Consider the following 8,621-nt stretch of genomic DNA (forward strand, 5'->3'; position numbering starts at 1 on the left):
CAATGCAATATGGACTGCTCCAACTTCTACAGCGCCAGACACACCTATTTCCTCATTCATTGAAACCGCAAATCGTGAAGCTTTACTACTGTGTGTCAGAATAAAAATCTGCGTGGGATATTATTAGTCTGTTCCAGAATGACTGTCTAAAGTTACCACTTTTATCCACATCAGTAATTTCTTTGAAGAGCGGTTTCTGCCTCCACGTAGGCTATCTACAGCAGCTCAATTCACCCTCTCAATAAACTCAATAAAACCGGCATGTCTTTTTTGTGAGTGGAAGCAATGTGTAATCTATCTCAGTATGTATAGACCATTTAGGCTCAATGAATAATAATGATCTCATGATGTGTTTAGTCGCACTGATTGAATAATTCCTATAGGCTAATCAATAAAAAAAAGAATAATAGTAAAATTAAAAAAGGCTTCTGAACTGAATCGACACGGTACGTGCGGGCATAGATTTCATTTATAAAAAAATAGTCTATATTGTTGTCACATATATAGGCTATTGTCAGCAGAGTCGCATATCTCCATATTTCATATAATGATGCTGGAAATATGAAGTTCAATCACATCATACAGGCCAAAAGCAACACAGTTGCAGCTGCAAAATGCAGGAGTAGCCTAGATATGAATAATCTGTGTGCAGTCGATCCCATATTAAATTGCTTAGATGTAGTAGGCTATTCTAGCATACATGACCATTTCCAACCCAACGTCAGCCTCAGCTCCGTTGCGTACACGGCACTGTGCGCTTTGGAGACGTTTATGTAACCTTTTTATGCTGGTTTAGTGATATTTCTCCATTCACTATTCAGCTGCAATCGATCGGCGGGGTCAAACAACATATCTAGGCTACTTGAGAGCACTAAAATGAATATATAAAAACATATTCCAAAGTGGTAAGTAGGGCTTACCGTAATTTAAATGTAGCCTGCAACAGGTGCAAGGCTTTAGTCCTTGATTAATTCAACAGGAGCCATATGTTTTTTTTTCTTTTCTTTTTCTTTTTCATTTGAATGCAATGTATTTTTCATATGGGGACCATATGAATAGTGACTCGCTGTTTCCAGAGAGCTGATTGGTAAGCAGGTGGGTCTTTCATGTTTTTTTTTTTTTTATACTTTATTTTTACATCCTTTTTTCAAGAGAAAATACACACAGGACAAACAATAACAAAAACAAAACAACAACAACAGGAGGTCAGGAGAGGTCACAAACTATGATGTGATGCAACAGTTACACAATACAATGTTACCGTGGGCCAACCAATGTAGTTGTATCAGCTAGAATATTTGCAAAAGTCACTCCCTATAGATCAGGAAAAGTGTCCATTTACTCCAAAGAGTTTCCCCTTTTTCTTTTTGTAGCCTCAGACTATAAGTCAGCTGCTCCATTCGATGTAACTGATTTACAATATTTATAAACATCTCCACCGGGGGGTCATGTTTCTGGAGCCAACATTTTGTGATGGCTTTCTTTCCAGCTGCCATAAAGATCTTCAGGAGGTATAAGTCACTTCTGGTCTTTCATGGGTTTTGATCTTATCCTCTGAACTTAACCTGCTACAAAGCAGGTTAGCCGTAGAGCATAAGTTGCTATGGTGATCTATCTCGATAAGAAGTTAACTAGCGTCGTGTTACGGCAAAACTAGGGTTAAACCTGAAGTTACCTCGCTAAGCCACTAATCTTGTTTCGTGGTACACCCCTCAGGTAACCACATCCACATCCACATGGCTCGACCCATTTCAATTTGCGTATAAAAGGGGCCGCAGTACTGGAGACGCAACGCTGACACTAAAGAACACTATCAGCAAGCATCTACAGCAGCCTAACAGTTTTGCCAGACTTTTATTTATAGATTTCAGTTCTGCATTCAGCTGTATGCAGAAACACATTTTGATTAGAAGGCTTTGTGACATCAACACAAACTGCCACATCACACAGTGGAGTAAAGAGTTCCTCTCAGATCGACCACAGAGAGTGAGGTTCAGTGGCATCACTTCTGAGACAGTTATCCTGAATACAGGAGCACCACAAGGCTGCGTCCTTTCTGCTATTTTATTTTCCTTGTACACAAATGCAATACAAATTATGAATGCAATCTGCCAATTGTATAAATATGCTGATGATATGGTGTTAGTTGGCCTTATGAAGACAGGGGACACAGTTAATGAATCTACATACTTCCACCACATTGAAGAACTTATTAAATGGTGTGAAGACAGTGCCCTTTATATTAATGGAGCTAAAACTAGGGAGCTGGTCATTGCAAGTCACCGCAACGCAGGTCAAGATTTGACATCTGTTTTGATTGATGACCAGCCTGTTGAAACATTAGAGGAGTTTAAATACTTAGGAACCTTTTTTGACTCCAATCTAAGTTTCACAGCCAACACAGAATACATCTTTAAGAAAGCGATGCAGCGTTTGTATCTAATCAGGAAATTGGATTCATACAAAATCAGCAAAGCTATTCTGGAGACTGTCTACAGGAGCCTTATTGAAAGTATTTTGACCTTTGACATGTGTACATGGTATGGGAATCTAGGAGCTAAGAACAGAAATAGACTGTCCCGAATTACAAACATGGCAAGTAAAATTATTGGGAAAGAACAAAAACAACTTGGATGTATTTATAAAACACGGGCGGCACGAAAAGCCAGACAAATTGTGTGTGACCCTGTACATCCCCTTTTTAATGAGTTCACAAAACTGCCCTCGGGAAGACGCTATAGAGTTCCTGCAGCAACCAAGAACATCTACAAACAATCTTTCATACCAAACACAATAAATGTGCTAAATTCATAAACGTCAGACTCATCCACATCAGAACCATGTCCGTTATCACTGTCTGTAATGTGCTGTTGTCCTGTTGTCTTGTTATATGTTGTATTATGTACCCTATCATTTCCTGTGCTGTGTACTGTGTCTGTGTACTGTGTCTGTGTGCTGTACTTTTCATGTGTGCAAGCAAACCTGTGAAGCCAAAGACAAATTTCCACATTGTGGACAACAATACATTGAATTGAATTGAATCCATAGAGCCTACGTGGACGTGTGAAAGTCATAGGCAATATTGCCCCTCCCTTTCCCCATTCAAAACGTCCATGATGTTTCGTGATCACTGGGATCCCTCCCTGAGATTGTGTTTGTGTTTTGTCCTCTCCTCTCTTAGAAGGAGGGATGTGGAAGTAGAGAAATAGTACGTCTAGGGTTCTATCTTTATACTGTCTGGAGGTTTAATCAAATTAACTACCGTAAATTCCGGACTATAAGCCGCGGCTTTTTCCCCGTTTTTTGGCCCCTGCGGCTTATATAACGGTGCGGCTTATCTATGGATTTTTTCAGCAAACGGCCACTCGGTGACCTCCAAAATCGATGGATTTTACAGGTTACACAGCTTCATCTGCACATTTTATGTGCATTGCTTTGCTGCTTGTTTTTTCGATTATTTTTTTGTAAAGCACCTTGAATTGCCTTTGTGTATGAAAGGTGCTATATAAATAAAATTTGACTTGACTTGACTTGACATCATTTGGCGGAAATCAACCGGCATCACGGTGAACATGGCGCTCAGCTAGACAGCTGCTACACCAGACCAAACAATATGTTTTAGCGATCTGATCTAAAATGAATAAGGTGACCAGAACCAACTGAATAACTTTATAGAGTGGGGCGAATGTCTGCTGGAAGAAGCACAAGACTGAAAACCAGTAAGCAGAAAGAAAAGAGACGAAGCAATCACCGCCATGAATGAGGAAATGACTCACCTGCTGGAGGCTGGAGATACACGGCTTGGGCTTAACTTTTACTCCGTGAAACACTATCGATTAAGTCCGACATCGCTCAGAGGTTTTGAGCAGCTTGAAAACAAGTTTGAAAACGTGCAGAAGTCCATCCACTCACTCACTAAAGAAAATAAGGCAACCGTGAACAGAGTTTCTAATGCGGAAAAGCGCATCAGCGCACTGGAGGACAAAAACAACACAGTGAGTCCGAAAATGGATAAAATGCAAAAACAAATCGAAAGTCAATGGATATCGCTTTGGCGTACTGTACCCAGCGAGACTCGTCATAACCATTGATGGACAGCGGCGGAACAAGAGCTCAAAGTGAAACTGCCGAATATCTTTTGAGTTGGACTGGTCAATAGTACTGTGAGTAACTAAAAAAAAAAAAAAAAAAACGGAATTCTCTCTTCTTTAGCACTCTTTCTAACTATAAATCCACTTCTGTTTTAATTTCCTCTCTTGCCCTCTTTTCACCACACCGCGGACACTGTGTGCGCACTGTAAAAAAAAACACAGGTGGTGTTGTGTTATGTTGTTTTGTTGAAATGTTAATAAATGGGAGCTTCCTCAAACAGCCATCTCTTTCCCGACAATCCCCTCTGTGCACGAACCCTTACATATGGTAATTAAACATTAAAACACAAAAAAAAAAAAAAAAAAACATTAAAACACCTGCGGCTTATAGTCCGGTGCGGCTTATATATGTAACAAACAGGCAATTTTGCTGCTGCGGCTTATACTCCGGTGCGCCTTATAGTCCGGAATTTACGGTAGTTATGGCTATGAACAGGCGACATTCTTATACCCCCCGCCCGGGTGAGTAGCATGGACATTACATTTTAAGTATTATGCTATTAAAAATGGAATCAACTGTCAAACACGGAATATTGCAGAATTTTCCATATTTTGGCTGAAATTCATAAAAGTAGGCCTAATTATCAAAATAAAAAGTAGATCTAATTATCGTAGTAACCTAAATGATTTCATAATTGTAAAATAGGCCTAGAGAAATGATTCAGTTTTAGATTGGGGTGTTTTGAGAGGGCGGTTGGTCTTGCGTGGGACCCTTACTGCACCTCACAACTTAGTTTTCACCTTGAGAAACATGTCTGAGAGAGCCAAGTCGTCAAAAAAAGAAAAAATATCGCTCCTAACCCCTAAATTAAAATTAAAATGGAAAAAACGGAATTTGTGAAAAAAGAAAATGGAATTTGAAAAAAAGAAAAACAGATTTCATATGGCTCTAGCAGCATCTAGCCATATGACAGTCTGTGTGAGTGTGTTTATGTGCTCTGTGTGTGGCTGTGGCCTGAGGGCTCATCCTGCTATCATTTATTATCATTGACTCCTTTCTTGTTCCATGACAATAGATAGAGCGGGGGGATTATGGAACGTGCCATGTTCACTGATGTCATGTCACTCTGTGGTGTACACTCTGTTAAAACAAATCACAGGTCTCACAGGTTGTCATGTAAAACTCAACAAATAGCTGTTTGGGCCTGGTAGTCATTTCTGAAAATATTTTATAATCATAACACTTGATTAGTTAAGTCTAGTGAAATGTCTAGTGACCAAGATCAACATATCAAGCAGATACCAAGAATGAAGAATGTTTGCTGTCAAAACTGCATTTTCTTTGGCATTCCATGACCTATTTCTCTCTCTCACCCCATCTCTCTCCCCCGTTTCCCCACATCCTCATCACCTATCTCCTATCCCTTTTCACCCCCCCCCTCTTTCTCTCTCTCTCACTCTCTCTCTCTCCATCTGTATCCTGTCCACCCCCACCCCTGACCAGCCCATTGATCAGCAAAATGAGCAGTGGAGGGGCAGTGGAGAGCATGAAGCCTGCCAAGGTAGGGCACCTTTTCAATACAGGTACAAGTTTTGATGCGTTGGATGGCTTAATTCCTGACAATCTCCCGTCCTCTCCTCTCCAAGGTTGGCTCTGTAGTGAAGGTGATAGGGAAGGGGCAGCGCGGCACCGTTGCCTTCGTTGGTGCCACCCTCTTTGCCACGGGCAAATGGGTGGGCATCATCCTGGACGAGGCCAAGGGCAAGAATGACGGCTCCATGCAGGGCCGACGCTACTTCACCTGCGAGGAGAACCACGGGATCTTTGTCAGACAGTCCCAGGCAAGTGAAGTGAATGTGTTGTGGCATAAAGAAAACGCTTTATATGGATACACACACACTATGGTTGGGCCACATAGTATACATCCCCCATCATATATATATATATCACTGATCCCCAGTGTTTCACATTAATGATAAGTTTGATGATTTCAATTGAAAAGTACCTAAATTAAATTAGTTTGCATTGTGTTTGAGAAGTGGCATATTTATAAGCTTATGTAGGTTATCAAACCACTAAGTACAGAGAAGAAGAAATCTCATTACTATAATAAGGCGAGGGCTCCACAATTGCGCATGCGGGGAGTGGGCGATGTGAGCGGGCGATGTGAGCGGGCGCGAGCGAGGCACGCTATAAGCGCTATAAGCTCAAGAGAGTGCGATATTTCTAGTAAGAATGACTTGTCCTGACTTACTTATTGGACTTAACAGAGCTAAACTATCAACATTTTAGAGCCCGGTGTGCTGATAATGTCTTTAACTCATTGAGTGCCAGCCACTTTTGGAGAACGGACGCTCCCAGTGCCAGAGTTTCAGAGCGTTTTCAGTGATTTCTCGAGGCCCACAGAATATCGTGTGATATTACTATGTAAACACCGAACACGCACAAAGAACGATGAGACTCTCTTCTATCATCTGCAAAAAAAAGTTTATTGATCCCATTTTCCGTTCTTTAGTTATGAGCCGGAGAAGATAGGCTGTTTTGAGCAAAACGACACTTTTCAAATTAGAAGCTGAGTTATTCCGCCTTTTGTGAAATGCAGCATTTCAAGCACATTCACTGAGTCTGAAGATAATATTTTCTGATGTAGTGACGTGGTGTAGTTGTGTGGTGCCTGCGTGCCCCACCCCCCTCAGCGCAAACTCCTCCCCACACTAACACAGCCTAAACCAGTCTATTTTCGGAACGCTCCGTTTTTTTGCGCCGGCTCCCAGCGGGTCACGGAAATGCCAAACCGGACTGCAGGGAAAGGTTTGGCCCTTCGGCGTCGGGTGCTGCCTTTCTGGCGGCTAATCGTGTGAAGAAACTATGCAGACAGACAGACAGAGGCAGAGGGGCTCAGTTGTGTGCGCGGATTGACTGCTGTTCGCAGCCAACGTCAGCTGCAGTCAGAGCCATCTATATGGCTCTGGCTGCAGCATGAGCGGTTTCTCTTTGATCACGGGGGTTTTTCCTGCTGTTTTCCGGACCTTTCTGTAATCTGGAGAGCACTGTCGCCACCTATTGGGTCAGTAAAATAGGTTATACAGATTCAACATGCCCCAAAATTTTACAGGAGATGGATCTGGCTCTCCACGTCCCACCGTCAAAAAACGCAATTGACGAACATACTCGTCCTTGGCACTCTACGTTACTAAACCAATTGACGAACATACTCGTCCTTGGCACTCAATGAGTTAATGTTAGTTTAAGTTCTAACAGTTGGTTAACTTTTGTCGCATGATTTGGAGCTTACTCGCAAAATATTGTGATCCACATTGTTGGCAATGTTGCTTTGTAGATGATGCAGTTCCACCCTGTGATCAAAGCAGGACTTTTTAGGGCTTTATACAGTAGTGGGTGTTCTTTTACCAGGGCAGCTATCTATACTTGTCCTACACCACAGTAAAAACCCTTAGGCTATGTTCACACAGCCATCCTTAGTGCTTGAATCTAATCTTTTCCCCCCTAAGTGACTCAGATCAGTCTTTTTCATGACTGTGTGAACAGTACAAGTCACATTGAAAGTGACTTTTTTAAAGACGACCTGGGCTACTTTCAAACGTGGTAAAACATCAGATTCGAATCTGATGTTTTTGAAAGTGACTCCGGTGTGAACAGACATCTGGCCCATATCTGACTTAATGCTTTCAATGTGACTTCTTCTTCTTCTGTTGAGTTTTATGGCAGTTGGCATCCTTACATGGTGCATTACCGCCACCTACTGTATTGCTAAAACTATAGTGCAAATACAATATCAATAAAAACTGTCAACCCAAAATGCGCCCATTCACCCCAATATCCATACTGTGGCCCAGACCAGTCGTCTAGGCCGAAGCGAACGCTTCCTTCAGCGTTTTCGTCAAGTCATCTCCCGAAATGTCTTCAATATCCAAAGATTTCCTGGCAGCGTCCACCACTTCAATGTGACTTTTACGTCATTCCAGAGCGACATTCGTCACTATTCTGCGCTGGCGGGAGGAGGGAGGGGGAGGACCAACACGCGGGCATTGAAATTAAACCGTGAACAACAGATGAAACAACATCGTCAGCTACCGCCATGTTTACTGCTGTCTTCTTCTGGGTTTATGTAGAACAGCAGTGCGCTGCGTGTGACGTTATTGTTGTTGTTCTGCGCATGCGGGTCACTTCATGTCCGTGATCTATTCACACTGGAGTCTGATATGGGCCACTTTTAAAAAGTCTGTGTGAACAGCCACACATAAAAATCACATGTGAGCATCAAGTCAGATTCAAGCACTAAGGATGGCTGTGTGAACGTAGCCATAGTGTCTTGCAGTAGCCTACATTTTAAATCACCCAATATCAAGGCAATTTAAATCTGCAAAAAAAATGGCAAGGGAATTTCCACCAGCAAAGGATGGAATGGTCACCTCCTTTCTGTTTGTCCAGTCACCAATAATCAAACAGACATACTGTCATTCTTATGAAAAAAGTGAATGCTGTTGTAGCATGTCATGTCAGACCAT

Source organism: Poromitra crassiceps (genome assembly GCF_964638095.1).
Source record: "Poromitra crassiceps genome assembly, chromosome: 25".
NCBI lineage: Eukaryota > Metazoa > Chordata > Actinopteri > Beryciformes > Melamphaidae > Poromitra > Poromitra crassiceps.